The sequence below is a fragment of the Mustela nivalis genome (genome assembly GCF_964662115.1).
Source record: "Mustela nivalis genome assembly, chromosome: 3".
Classification (NCBI taxonomy): domain Eukaryota; kingdom Metazoa; phylum Chordata; class Mammalia; order Carnivora; family Mustelidae; genus Mustela; species Mustela nivalis.
In genome coordinates, this window is record NC_139022.1 from 118,577,570 (window position 1) to 118,593,186 (window position 15,617).

The following is a 15,617-nucleotide window of genomic DNA, read 5'->3' on the forward strand; positions in this document are numbered from 1 at the left end:
CTTAATAGTCTATTCATTTATTAAATAGCTCTCAAGGCTACTATATGTCAGGTACTCCTCTAAGCACTAGAAATACATCAAGGAACAAGACAGACAAAAATCCCTGCCTTCTTGAAATCCATATTCTGATCAGAGCAAACAGAAAATAAGCATAATTTAAAAAAAGAGAGTAAAGAGTGTGTGAGAAAGTCACAATTACTATGGAAAAACAAACAAACAAACCCATAGTTCAAGATGGAAGGACTAGGGAGTGATAGAGGGGAGATTACAATTTAAATATAGTGGTCTGGGGGCACCTGGGTGGCTCAGTGGGTTAAGACTCTGCCTTTGGCTCAGGTCATGATCTCAGGTTCCTGGAATAGAGCCCCACATCAGGCTCTCTGCTCAGCAAGGAGCCTGCTTCCCCCCAACTCTCTTGGCCTGCCTCTCTGCCTACTGTGATTTCTGTCAAATAAATAAATAAAATCTTTATTTAAAAAATAAATAAATATAGTTGTCTGTTGGGCCTCACCAAAATAGTCATGTTTGAGCAAAAATTTAAAGGAGGAGAGGGCTTTGGCAAGGGGAATGAATTCCATGTAAAGGCCCTGTGGGTTGGGTGTGTATCTGGTGGGTTGGGTGAATTATTCAACAATTAAACTGGGTGCTTCCCTAGATTGTGGGTTCCCTGTTCATGGGACTATTCAAACAGGGACAAAAAGACCATCCATTATGAGTGTGGCAGAGAGACTTCTTGAAATGAACAGGAGGCTGAATGAACCCACAGTTAATATTATACTCCACTTTGAAAAGAAAAAAAATTTTCTCTATGATCAGGAACATAGCAAAGATGCCCATTCTCACTGTTCTAGTCATCATAGTACTGGACGTCCTAGCCAGAGCAATCAGGCAAGAAAAAGAAGTGAAGGACCAAAATGGAAAGAAAGAAGGAAATGATCTCTGTTCATACAGATGTGATCTCACCGTGTACAAAATCCTAAAGATCCCCACCCAAAACAAACAAACAAAAATCTGTTTGAACTAACAAACAAATTCAGCAGAGTTACAGAATACAATCAACATGCAAAAAAAAATCAGTTGTATTTCCATACATCCACAATGGAAAAATGTGAAAGGAAATTACAAAAATTACCCCATATACAATAGCATGAAAAAGAATAAAATAGTTATGAATAAACTTAACCAAGGGAATGAAAGAATTACATACGTCAAACTGTAAAACATAGCTGTAAGAAATGTTTGCTCATTCCAGGCTAATCCTTGTTCATATAGTTTCTTGATTAAACATCATAACAATCCAGCAAGATGCTAACGTAGATGGAGCTTGCCTGATGGGCCCCTTTCATCCAATGAACTAACCCACATCTCTGCTGTGTGGCCTTGGTAACATTTTTCCCTCCATAATCTAGGTCACAGGAAAGGATGAACGACCCATGTGGTAGCAATTAGACTTTTGTCCTCCACTTGACATTCAGATGCTTCAGATTTCCATCTCCAGCCAAAATGGAGTGCCAGAGAGCAGACATAGCCTCCTACCAGAAACAACAAAAAAACTGTACAAAAGATACAAAACAATGCCTTTCAGCCTTGGAATCAGGCTGCACATGACATTTTAAGCCTGGTTCCCTTTGTTGTTGCAAGACGGCTGCCAATATCTCCTAGGGCTACCTGTTTTCTCATCCATGAGAGAAAGAGAGGAAACATCTGTTCTAGCCTTCCAAATAAGAGTAACAGTGAGATGAGTCTGACTAATTGGACCAACTGAGGCAGCAAGACAACCACAAAGGGCTTTTTGTCTGGGGGAATGTAGTGTGCTGATTGGCACCCACTTCTCAAACTGGGCGTGCAGTCAATTACACAGAGGAGATGTGATCTCTTGAATGAAATTTAGACAACTATTAGAAAAATACTTGGATGAATTCTGGATAAACAACCAAGAAGCATCCATTAAAATAGACAATGGGAGTAGGCCAGTTAAAGAGTGATTGATACACTCACAAAGGAAGGTCTTGCAGCCATGGCATATAGTTGCTATACAGATCTATTTCTGTGGGAAAATGTTAAAGTAAAAAATAAAAAGAAATAAAATGGCTAATGTGGAAGCATCCCCATATTCTTCCCCTCAAAGGAAGGATGGATAAACAGATAGACAACAAAATATATCTGAAAGAAATACACCGAAATATTAACAGGGGTGCCTGGGTGGCTCAGTTGGTTGAATGTTCTACTCTTGGTTTTGGCTCAGGTCGTGATCTCAGGGTCATGAGATCGAGCCCCTTGTCAGGCTCTGCACGCACCATAGAGTCTGCTTGAGATTCTCTCCCACTCTCTCTGCCCCTTCCCCTGCTTGTACGTTCTCTTTCTCTCTCTCAAATAAATAGATAAATCCCTTAAAAATGTTAAAAAAATGTTAGAGGTGTAGAGATAGTGGTAGAGATATGTGAGTCTTAATTTTTCTGTTTTTCTTCTTAATTTTTAATTTATCTTCCTGTAATAACATTTGGTACCTGTGTGATCATATCAAAAGAAAGAAAAAAATGTCCAAAGAAAAATATCCTTTTCCAGAATTTGAGCCTGTGTTCATTTTTGCTTCGGCCAGATACCTCATTTTAACAGAGTAAATACTACAGAAATCCCCTTTCTCCCTCCAAAAGCAGAGACATACTCAAAAGTGGCATACTGCTTGGAGAAGACAGATGGTGCCAGAATAATGTGAAGGTTTGAGAAGAATAAGGTACTTGTTGCCCTTTCCTCCAGGTCTTTAGTTTTTGGGCAACTAGAGATGAAACAGTTTTAGGAGACTCTTGGATCAATGCAACCACAAGGTTTATCAACCAGTTCTTGGAAGAGTGAAATAAGGACTCAGCAAGTTGGCCCGCAGGCAGTCCCCTTCTCAGAGATCATCTTGGAAGGAAGAACAGTTATTTTCAGTGGTCATCAGACAAGTTAAGTATATCACTTGCCACAGTCCATTCAGTCTTTCCACTCTGGGTCCCAATAATAATGGTGACATTAACAGCAGCCAATAATGAGAACAAATTATTTCCATGCCTTATTTTATTTAATTCTCCCAACGTTATAGTTGGAGTTATAATCTATTATTTTTTCCACTTACAACATAATAAAACTGATGTCTGAAAGGGAAAAAGGAGGTTGGTTGTACCACAGTGTAAACGTACTTAACCCTACTGAGTTACATGCTGGAAATGGTTAAGATGGTAAATTTTGTGTTATGCAGATTTTACCACAATTAAATATACATATAAGTGTTTCTATATTCCCTCAAGTAGACACAGATCTCAAGTTTGAACTTGGAGCTCTCTGGGTATAACACTGTTCTTTCTACTCTATCATACTCTTCCCTTGATCTTCAGCCAAACAACAAACAGAACAGGGAACATTTTCTCTCTGGATATAATTTGGTATGATCTACATTTGCTTTAAAGGGTTCGGATCAGTTGATGGTAATTGGCTCAAGTATGCAGAGGGGCCTGAATGGTGCCTGGCCCACCCCTTCATCGCCCATAGGGCTGAAGATTATTCTCATAATGACAATTAGCAAAGGAGAACCAAGTATATACCACTTTGTCATTGTTGGACTCTTGGTCAGTGAAGCCACTTGGGGTACGTGGCTTAGCCTCAAGGCCCGAGTTGGGACTTCTGTTTCTCTTAAAGCTCTGATTAAATTTTCCAGTCTTGTCAGTACCTCGGGAGCCACTTGGTACAGGAACATCCAGCGGTCATTGTACTTAAGTGTACAGACAGACACACAGAGAGAGTGAGCCGGATAGCTGGCCTCATAAAGTGAAAAAACAAAGATGGTGGATCAACAGGGCAGGGCAGAGAGTTTGCATGACCTCCCCTACCCTCTCCTTAAAGAACCTGGCTCGACGCAATCCTGTTAGCCTTCATTCTTGTATGGGAGCACGGAGGGAAGTAGGAAGAAAGAATCAGGGGCCTTTAACTTGTCCTGGAATATTTGCAGACAGCATCACACTGAGGACACAACATGTTTGGGAAAAAGCATGATTGGCCATCTCAGCCCACACTAGGAAGCCGTGCTTGTCTTCCGTTCCATTTCTTAAGTGATGCTGAAGAGAAGCAATTCCTAAGTGTAATCAGATGAGTTGTTTTATGGGAGCTCTCTCCCCATCTTCCTCCAAGCGTGAGAGAGAAATGGATGGTCAAGAAGGCATGACCACTGAGGGTCTTCTGAGCAAGGATTAAACAGAGACATTGAACCTGCCAAGCAACAGCAATAGACGAAAACATTGGCTCCATTTCCTTTCAAAGCATTTTGAATGAATTTTTAATTCACTCTCTGCTTTGTCAATTATGAATAGAGATACCAGCGTGAGCGTAATAGCTGGAGTATGGAAGCCTGAAGACTGATTTCGGAAGAGACACAAACATTTTAGCATCTCATATATAATTGCCTCTGTTCACATCATAGCTGCCAGTGGAGGACTTAGGTCATCTGTAAATGGCACTTCTAAAATAAAAATGACCATATGGTCTTCATGATAGAGTGAATTCTATCTTGTAACATGAAAAAAAAGTAAGCTTCTAAGGATGACAATAAGAATAGAATGGTAGACCATATGCATTCTTATTATGCACTAAGCACGGTGACAATATGCATTTATATGTGTATTTAATTGTGGTAAAATCCACATAACACACAATTTACCTTCTTAACCATTTCAAGTGTGTAACTCAGTAGGGTTAAATATGTTCACACTGTGCTACAACCAACCTCCAGAACTCTTTTCATCTCCCAAAAGTGAAACTCTGTACCCATTAAACAATTTCCTATTCTACCCTCTACTCTCCCTATTCCCTAGCCACCAGCCATCTGCTTTCTGTCTCAATGTATTTGACTACTCTAGGAACTTAAATAGGTGAAATCATACAGTATTTGTATTTTTTGTGACTGGCTTCTTTCACTTCACTTAAGATCTTCAAGACTCATCCATGTTGTGGCCCGTATCAGAATACCCTTCCCTTTTGCGGCTGAATAATGTTCCATTGGCTGTAAATACCACATTTTGTGTAACCATCTTTCTATCTGTGGACACTTGGGTTGCTCCCACCTATTGGTACTAGGACTCGTGCTGGCATGAACATGGGTGTACAAACATCTCTCCCAGATTCTGTTTTTTATTCTTTGGGGTAAATACCCAGAAGTGGAAAATGCTAGGTCATACTCTATTTTCATCGTATTTGACCTATGCACCTGTTCTCATTTATTCTTACAACAACCTGTGATGGGGAGATCATGATGAGAGAATGGACTCAGAGAGACAAGGTGCCATTTTACAGACAAAGAGACTGAGATTCAAAGGGTAATCAGTTTAGGGACCATGGAGCAGTAGTTAAGAGCTTGGGTTTGGGGAGTCAGGCACACAAGAGGCCATGGTGGGATAGGACCCTGCCTTTTTCTAGTTCAAACACATAGCTCTCCACAAAAGAATGTTGTTTTTCTTTTGTCCCTTCCAAGATTTTGTATTTTTTTTAAGATTTTATTTATTTGACACAGAGAGAGAGAGAGACAGCAAGAGAGGGATCACAAGCAGGGGGAGTAGGAGTGGGAGAGGGAGAAGCAGGCTTCCCACTGAGCAGGGAGCCTGATGCAGGACTCGATCCCAGGACCCTGGCATCATGACCCGAACAGAAGGCAGATGCTTAACGACTAAGCCATCTGGGCGGCCCTAAGACTTTGTATTTCTATTTCACCCTAAAAGTTAACACTTTCAGTTTATTTCTAATCACATTGCTAAGCAAGCAAGAAAAAAAAAAAAAAAGACTCCTAGAAATAACCCTGCTGGAAGAAGATGCAGTTTTGTTCCATTTACGGAGCAATGAGTGTTTGCACAGAAAATACATTTTGGAGTCTGGTCTAGACATGAATGAAAGAGGGAGAAATGGAAGGAGAGGACAGGAAAATCAAGGAGATTCCTCGGGACATAAAGTTAAAAAATAATCATTTATACCGAACCAAAATCTAAACAGGGGGTTGGTGCATTGTTTCAGACGAATTAGTGGACGGGAATTAGGAGGGAATTAGAAGGATGGGAAGTGACCAACTATGTTGCTCTGCACACCCACTCCCATTCATCCTGGAAATTATGAGGTACCTCATCTAGGGTGTATAACGACAAATAACGTGATAATAAATATAAATAATAATGTAGCATTTATATTTATAGAACATAAAGGGTAAAGTTTAACACACAGGCCCCACCTCCCACATTAAACAAAGGGGACATTACCACTATATTAGAGAGCAGTCTGCAACTAAACCCCAAATTCTTGTCAACCATTCACTTGGGTGTCTTCGTAGGTTTATTAAATTTCTATATATGAATCCCAAATCAGTATTTCACATATTTGGAGTTTTGACCAATATTTTACCCATTTGGGGTTTCTTACAGGGACGAAATCATGTTCTCTGAGTTAATGAAATCATACTTGGCTATTTTTTCAATATTTGATCAATATTTTGGTTTTACTATTCATAAATGTAGCTATATATAACTGCAGTTCATTTTCATTGTCACATAGTATTTCATAACGTGTTTATCCATTCTCCTACTAATGGACATGTGCGGAGTTTGCATTAATTTGCTATTGCAAACAACAAGGCGATGCCTGGCTAGTCTAGGGCACATACACAGAAATGCGGTTGCTGGCTCTTGCCAAGTGCCATAGTAAGACTTGTTAGGTAATGTCCAGAGTTTTCTAAAGATATTTATAGTAGTTTATACTCCTACAAGGAGTGTGAGTTTCCCTGTTGCTTCACATGTGAACCAATATTTAATAATGACTGATGTTTTTGTTTTAAAGTTTTTTATTTTAGTTGTAACTGATGTTTTTAAACAGTTTGCAAATGCTTTGGGTACTGAATGGTATCTCATTGTGGTTTTATTTTACATTTTCCCGATTTTTTATAAGATGGAACATTTTTCTATATGCTTTTTGACCATTTGTATTTCCTCATCTCTGATCATTTATCCAGGTTTTCTGTCTGGTAGGTTTTTGCCTGTGGGGCATGGTGATAGTGTTTTCTTCTTGATGCCTCTAAGTTCTGTATCTATTCTGCACACTCAACCTTTTTAGGTTTCAGATAAATTTTGTTTGTGAATTGCCTCCATTCATTGAGGTTTGTTAATTTCATATAGTTAAACTTAGAGAAATTCTCCTTACAGCGTGCTTTTTTAATTTAAGTTCAATTAGCCAACATATAGAACATCGTTAGTTTCAGAGGTGGAGGTCAAGGATTCATCAGTTGTATGTAATCCCCAGCACTCATCACATCACACAGCTTGCATTTTTTATTTTATATTTAAAAACAATTTTCCTACTCTAAGTTCCTAAATTTATTCTAAAAGCTTGGAACTTTCCTTTCCCGTTTAATTCTTTAATCCATCCCAAGTTGATTTTTTTTTTTTACAAGGAAGTCACCCAATTTCCTCTCTCCCATATGGGTAACAACCTGTGTCGGCCCTAATTATTGAGTTCTTCTACAGTGCCACCTCTGTCATCTATCAAGTTGTCGTACATGTATAGGGTAACTCTGGGCATTTGGGATCCTCTGCTCTTTCCCACTGAGCCATGTGTTTATTCTTCTGTCATATCAAACCATCTTGCTATTGGTCGGGCAAGTCCCCCATCTTATCATTCTTCAGAAATGCCTCAGCAGCTCTTGGCCCTTTGTGTGTGTGTGTGTGTGTGTGTGTGTGTGTGTGTTAGAATCAGCTTGCCAATGTCCACAAGAAATTATGCTGGCATTATGATGGGTAAGCCATCAAGTCTAGAGACCAATTTGGGGGAAAATTGATATATTTAGAACATTTGATTCTTCCTACCCATAAGCACAATATGTCATCCCACTTATTTGGATCTTTAAAAAATATATATATTTAGCAAAGTGTGATTGTCTGCATATTTTTTACATAAAGTCCTGGCATATCTTTATAAATTTTATACTTCTGTAGGTCTTATCTTGTAAATTAAAAATTTCTAATTGTTGCTGGTATATCCAGTTGATTATATATTTTGGTGGTATGTCCAACAATCTTGCTGAATATTTTTGTTAATACTTTTATATACTTTTTAAAAGATTTTATTTATTTATGTGACAGAGTCCACACAAGCAGGGGGAGCAGCAGAGGGAGATGGAGGAGAAGCAGGCTACCTGCTTGAGCCGATGTGGGACTTGATCCCAGGACCCTGGGATCGTGACCTGAGCTGAAGGCAGACGCTTAAGGACTGAGCCACCCATGGGACCCTATGTACATTTTTTTAAGTAGACACAAATCATCTACAGATAATTATAGTTTTTGTTTCTATTCCTTACAATCTCCCATTTATTTTCCTTAGTGTAAGAAGCCTAATGGAGATAGCAAACTTCCTTGTTTTATTACAGATAAAAAGGATATGCTTTTAATCTTGCACCTTCCAGGAGGACATTTTTGGTAGTTACTTAGTGCCATTGTTGTGTCGTTTTGTTTATTTTGTTTTATATAAACTTTATCAGGTCAAAGAAGTTACTTTTTAGTTCTACAGAAGCTTTGTTTTGTTTTTAATCATGAAGGGGGCTCAGTTTTGTCAAACCCTGCCCCGGCACCTATTATGATGATGAGGTGATTTTTTTCCACCTTTGATCTGTTAATCTGGTAATATACATAAATAGGTCTTCTTGCTATTGAATCAACCTTGTTTTCTCTAAATAAAACCAATCTAATTATGGTATTGTAACATTTTTATCCATTGTTGGATTCCATTTTCTAAATTTGATTGAGGGATTAGATTTGATTTAGGAATTTTTTTCAGTTACATGCTTGAATAAGATATTTGTCTCTCTTTTTTAAAGATTTTATTTATTTATTTATCAGAAACAGACAGCACAAACAGGGGAACCGGCAGGCAGGGGGAGAAGCAGGCTCCCTGCTGAGCAAGGAGCCCGAAGTGGGGCTCAATCCCAGAACCCTGGGATCATGACCTGAACCAAAGGCCAACGCTTAACTGACTGAGCCACCCAGGTGCCCACTCCCATGACAGTTAGTGGGCCATCCAAGTTTTCTCTTTTTCTTGAGTCACTTTTAATAATTTTGTATTTGCCCAGTGTTTTTACATTATGCCTACTTTGAAATTTATTAAGATAAAATTACTAGGGCCTCTTGTTTTTTTATTGTTTAAGTCTCTGCTGTATCTGCATTTGTCTATTTTCCCATTTTAAATGCTTTTTAAAATTTGAGTCTTCTGTCTTGTTTGGGATTTGCCAATACTGATAGAGGTTTATTAATTTTTTTAGAGTTTTCAGAAAACCAATTTGGGGTTTCATTAAATCTTTTTTCCTCTTATTTCTTATTTTTGCTTTTATTTTTATATCCATCCATTCTTTCTGATTGCTTTGAGTTTATTTGCTTGTGCTTTTTCTAATTTCTTAAGTGGGATGCTTAGCTCATTTTTTTCCCTCTCATTTTTGTCTTTTCTAGCATAATCATGCAAAGCCATAAAATTCCTTCTAAAAAGCGATATAATTGCATCCCACATTTTGTAACATTGTATTTTTATTATCACTCAGTTCCAAGTATTTTTAAATTTTTCTCTATGAATTTGTCTTTATGAAGTCATAAGTTATTCAGAAGTTTGGGTTTTAGTTCTAAATGTTCGCAGATTTTGTTCTATAGGCCAGGGAGGTCAAAGTCTGGTACATGTACCCTCACCATCCCCTGCCGCACCCATGCCTGAGATCATGAATCAGCACCTGCGTCTTGCCCACTAAGCCCAGAAGCCTTCCCTCATAGCACTTTGGGCAGCCGTAGCCAATCAATCAGAACTGGAACGTTAAGACAGAAATCGGTGAGCATCCCCGCTGTAGGCTGAGGAGACATCCCAGCCTGCGTGCAGGAAATGCCAGGCTCATATTTGTGCTTAAAGAAAAGGACTCTGATCTCGAGATAGCAAAAAAGACCCGCTTTCCCCAGCTCTAGTATATGTCCAATCTCAAAGAAACAGATGCATCAATTTAACTCAAAAGGCATTTATTAAGCAATTACTACGTCTAAGGCAGTGGGCTGTAAATAATGAACAAAACTCTTGCCACCCTCCAGGCGTTGACAGGGAGTCTGGTAATAGGAAGTCTTTCTCTCCGAAAGCCTTGTTGGGGCATTCCTCGCGCCTGGAGCTGCTCCTCTCGCGTGTGATCTCATTTCCAGCAACTCTGGGAGCGAGCCGGTGTTATCTCCACTTCACAGATAATGAAACAAGACTTAGAGAAATGAAGTGGCTCACCCAAGATGGCCCAGCCGGTGTCAGAGCTGAGACTTGGAGCCACACTGTTGTGCCGGCATGGCGCCGGGCTGCCGGCCGCCCTGCATAAGATTACAGGGTTTTATTTTATTTTATTTTTTCTCTCCCATTTTGTGCACATGCTTAGCAATTGGAGAGCGGGATGAGAACGGGTGGATGTGCAGTCAATTCCCTTCTCCACTACGAAAAGTACATCCAATCTTCAAGCTGCTCTGAATTACGTCATGGTTAGTTGACTCAAAGACTCTTGCTTTGGGGGCCTTGTGGTCTGTTTTCCTTATCTCCGGGATGCTTTGGCCAACCAGGCAGAATGCTTATCTTGCAGCTTTAGGGCTTTGAAAAAATGTATTCTGTGGGGCAGAGGCGTGCTTCCCTGGGGGCTTGTGTGACACATAAGAATTCAAAGCTCCCAAGTCAGGGAAGCAGCCAGAGTCCGTCTGCGCTCAGGGCGAGGCAGTTAGGGCTGGACACACGCCTGTTACCCCATAGTTCCCATGGCCCAGACACTGGCTATCGGTGTCCCTGCTACTGGAAAGGCAGTGTTCCTATGAAACTTTTCACAAGCCTCAACAGCATACATCAAAGAGGCAGTTACCATTCGTTTACATGGAAAAAATTTTTGAACGTTCCCAGACCCCCCAAAATCACCTCTCTCCAGCTTTTCTGATACCTTAGGACACATTTTGCTAACAGATGCACAAAATAAATGCAGACAAAGCGCAGATGCTCAGAGACACAGTTCAGAGCTCTGGAGGCTTGATGCTGAGATGCTAAGCAGGTCCCCAGGGAAGGGGCTAGGTGCGGCCTCTCTCCCACCCTGCCCGGGCTGCCTGTTGGTTCTACAATGGCCCACAGCAAAACGCTGAATGCTACTTTCACTCGTGTCCTTTTTCCCGTTAACAAACAAATCCTCTTTAGACTTCTTTCCATTAGGCAAGAACAGGTATTATTAACATACGTCTCTCCTAAAAGCAAAGGTGTGAAGGTTCACAACACGGGGAATAAGCATTCACGTGACTTACACCTGCTGTCCCATTTCACCTTTAATTACTAGAATGAGGATTAGTGGCCATATTTTACCAATGAGGATGGAAGACTCAGGAAGCATACATGCTTTGCCCAAGGTCACACAACCATTAAGTAGAGGGACTGAGGTTTAAACCTCCCTCCATCAGACTCTGTCTCCCGTTAGAGACCCATGCTCCAACAGCACATGCTACTCTATTCCTGAACCTATACAGGGAAATAGAGTGGGAGATGATGATACCCAACAGGTGTATCCTTACACGCTGATGGGTTTTTCCTAAATGGAGAAAACATAAGCTATATAATTATGGTAAATAACTGTGTTAGGATTTGGACTCGATCTTACTCATATGGCCTCCAGACCAAGAGTCTCCACTGGACCTGAGCATTCGTTAGGAATGCAAGTTCCTGGGCCCTACTTCATAGCTACACAGTTTAACAAGAGCCCCCAGAGGACTCGTATATATGCTGAATTTTATGATCTCTCTAAGACCGGTAAATGGCTTTTCTTCCATTTACAACCAGCTCTTGACTTGTCTCTAGATCCGGCCCCGGAGGCCTAGGCACAGGGCTTGCATACCTATCTCTGCATCTTAGAATTACCAGCCACAAAATCCCACTCAAGAGGAAGATACTCCCCACTAGCCACTTTGACTCATTTGCATTTTTTCCTCTCTCCCTCCTTTCTTTTCTTATCCACTGATTTATTGTTTGATTCATACACTCATCTGCCTCTTGTCATTTCCTTCAACCCACCCCCTACACAGTGTTTCTTAATTGCAAACATAAGTATGCAGATTCCTGCTTGAAATTCGGTCAGTGGCTCCATTTTGTTGGCACAGTAAAGGTTCCATTTCTTTGGGCTGTCCTTCATTCCCCTTTGAATCTGAAGCCATTTTCTCTTTTTCAACTCATCGGCCCCCCATTTCCCATCTTAATCCCACGGGCCCTTGGTTCCTCTGGCTGCTCACAGGCCCCGGCATCCCGCATGTCGTGTGAGAGCACAGAGACACGGCCTGTCCTGCAGCTTCCCTTGCCTTGGTGTGTGAAAGGACCCTGGCTGGAGTCTTTTCTCCCCAACCTACTGTCAGGAAAGTATTTCTTCATCCAAGAGAGAACAGCATCTCACAGGGCCATTGCAAAGCTCACGAAAGAAGAAACAGAGTTCCCAGCACACTCTGTGTGCTCCGGCAGTTCTAACAAATGGAAGAGAGGAAAGAGAGAGGAAGGAGGGGAGGGGGGAAGGAAGGAGGAACGGGGATCGGCTAATGTTCTGGCCTCCTGGGCCAGGAGCTCAGTGTGCAGGAAGCAGTCCGTGGGGGCCTTTAGTCCCCAGCAAAGCCCAAGTGGAATTTCATAGGCAGCTGCGTGATTTGGAAACGTTCAAGTGTGCTAAGCCTGTAGTCTCAGGAAGCATTTGCCCTGAGTAAGGCGTGGAGCATTTTCAACTCTGATAAATAACCGAGGAGACACTCAGACGTTCCTAAGTACAAATAGTTGGACGAAGAACACTTTCCAGGGGGGATTAGCACTCCCAGGTACAAGTCGGGTTTTGGAAATGGACCACCGAGCTACCGCTGACTGCTGACGGAGAGGCCAGTCCTCACAGCAGACTCCAGAGTCACTGGTAGGCAGCTTGGTGGCTCTAGCCGGCACAGATCTCTGGGGTTTGCAGCACTCAGCACGTGACCAGGGAGGAGAGGAATGAGCTGAGTGTGGGCAGAGTCCTAGCCTCTGCAGCTGGCTGCACAAACAGGAGATGCCCTGGCCGGTACTCTTTACCCATGCCCAGGCAGATTTTGCTAACCTACCCCTGTGCTCCTTCCTGCCCTGCCCAGACTCCAATTCAGAATCCTTCTCAACAGAGCCTACCGACAGCCACTGCAAAGGACCCGAGTCCATACTCTGTAAAACTGCACCAAACTGCCAAAACTGGGATGGGCCTTCCGTTGGTCCACATGGTCCAGCGAACAGTCTGGGAGACGGAAGTTTTCTATGACAGTCACTGCCCAGCACAGTAGCAACTTGACGTGTGTGGGGCTGCTGGGCCCATGAAATATGAGAAAATAAATGTCTACTTCTGTTTCATTTTAACTGATTGAAAGTTAAATTTAAATTGCTACTTCTTTTTTTAATAAGAAAAATAAATTTTTATTAAATAATTCAAAAAAAATTTTTTTAAATAAATAAAGCAGCATCTGTTTGGTGAAAAAAAACCCTCTGCTTTTCTCATCATTTATCCTGGCATCTTTGTGGTGTTTCTTATTCTTGACCCTGTTGTGAGAGGTTGCCATGACTTTCCAAGTCTTGAGCTGGCTCTTTACATTTAAACTGCCACAATTAAATAAAGTAAGGATTCAGTTTCTCAGTTTCACTAGCCATGCTCCAAGGGCTCATGGCTTTCATGCAGCAATAGGTGTGCGAGAAGTTTGGACATTTCCCTCATCACAGAGAGCTCTCCTGGACAGCATGTGTCTACACCAATGGTCTCAAATGTGACCAGAGGCCTCAAGCTGTGAGGGAACAGAAGGTATGTCATAGCAACCTGAGTGATGGAATCCTCCAGACCAGGCTTTTTAAGGCCCTGATGCTGTAGCACATGGCGGCTTGCTTACCAGGCAGCCCTCTGTGCTAGCAGTCCCAGAAATGCTGTCTTGGGTGACCCACCATTCTCCCCTGAGAGATTAGAATCCCTTCCCCATGGGACAGAGAAGGAACCTGAGGCTCAGACAAAAAAGTAACTTAACTCAGGCTGTGATGAGGGAGGAAGAGCCAGACCCAGATCTGATCCCTAAGTGTGTGCTCTTTCTAGTATGTGCGTGGCCCCTGGGAATGCTGGTCAGAGAGAAAACCACTTGGGGGGGTTCCTCAAGGCCCCCACTGGCACAGCAGTCCACCTCTGAACTACTCAACCTGCTGAAGGGTCATTTTTGAGTCCCACTCCCAGCCCATCTGTACTAAGCTAAAAGTACATTTTTATGATGATCCACAGTTCAAAGCATGAAGCCCAGAGTGTGGAAAGCTTAACAACAACAACAAAAAGGTGGTGGCCCTTGAAGACAAACAGCTGTGTAATTAACACTCCAAGGCAGAGATAACACTATAGAATTACTGTCCACAGAAAAGGGTCTGTAACTTATCTGATAATTAGTATAAATAATAATAATAATCATGATATATGAGCCTCTTATGGTGTTATACCAAATGACCACCAATTTAGTTGCTTCAAACAAGGCAAGGTCATTTGCTTCGAGTTCTGGAGGTCAGAAGTCTTGAAATCAAGGTGTCAGCAAAGCTGCATCTTTCTGTAGGCTCCGATTCCTTGTCTTTTGCAGCTTCTGAAAGCTGCCTGCATTCCTTGGCTTATAGTCCCATTCTATGTATTCAAACCTGGCTGTGTAGCATGTTCCAACTTTGCTCTGCTCTCACCACACTACCTTTTCTGGCCCTAAGCCTCGTGAATCCCTTCCATGAGGACCCTTGTGATTACATTTAGGGTTCACCTGGATCATCCAAGACAATCTCCCCATCTCAAGAACCTTAACATAATCACATCTGCAAAGTCTCTTTTGCCATGTCAGTTTCCAAGGGTGAGGGTGTGTACATATTGGCGGGGAGGGGCATTAGTGAGTCTCTCATAAATAACACCACCTACTATTTCCCTTAACTGAGTGCTTCCACTGTTAAGAACACTGGACCGGGATTATTCTCCATCCACTCAGCAACCCTAAAAGTAGTAGGATTGGAGAAGAAAGCCCTCCCTCGTCACACACCTAGCAAGTCACACTACAAAGATTTAAATGTCAGCACGGTTGTCCAAGTCCACCTGAGTTTTTCCTCTTACCAGGTTGACATCACGGAGAGCTCGCTCAGTGCTGAGCATTAGACGGGCGCCTGCATGATCTCATTCGCATTGCATCTTCTCTCCACCCTAACGCGGGGGCCTCCGATCCCCAGTTTATAGGTGAGGAAACAGGTTCACAAAGGGGAAATGATTTACAAAGATCAGAGAACACAGCTGTGACAGGCCTGATGACTCTGAAGTCCTGTGCTTCTTCCCTGGATGCTGAAGGCTCCACTACCACAGCTCCAATGGCCTGGGGCCTCCAAGACGCATGGCCCACCACGGAGTCAGCCACGCCACCTTCCTCTTAGCAGGTCTTCAGGTGCCAGAGCAGAGAGGCTCTCCGTGGCTTGCCACCAGCTTGTATTTATCGGCTAGAATGGCTTTATATTCTACTTGCTAAATTGGATTTCTTTCAGAAAAGGCTGGG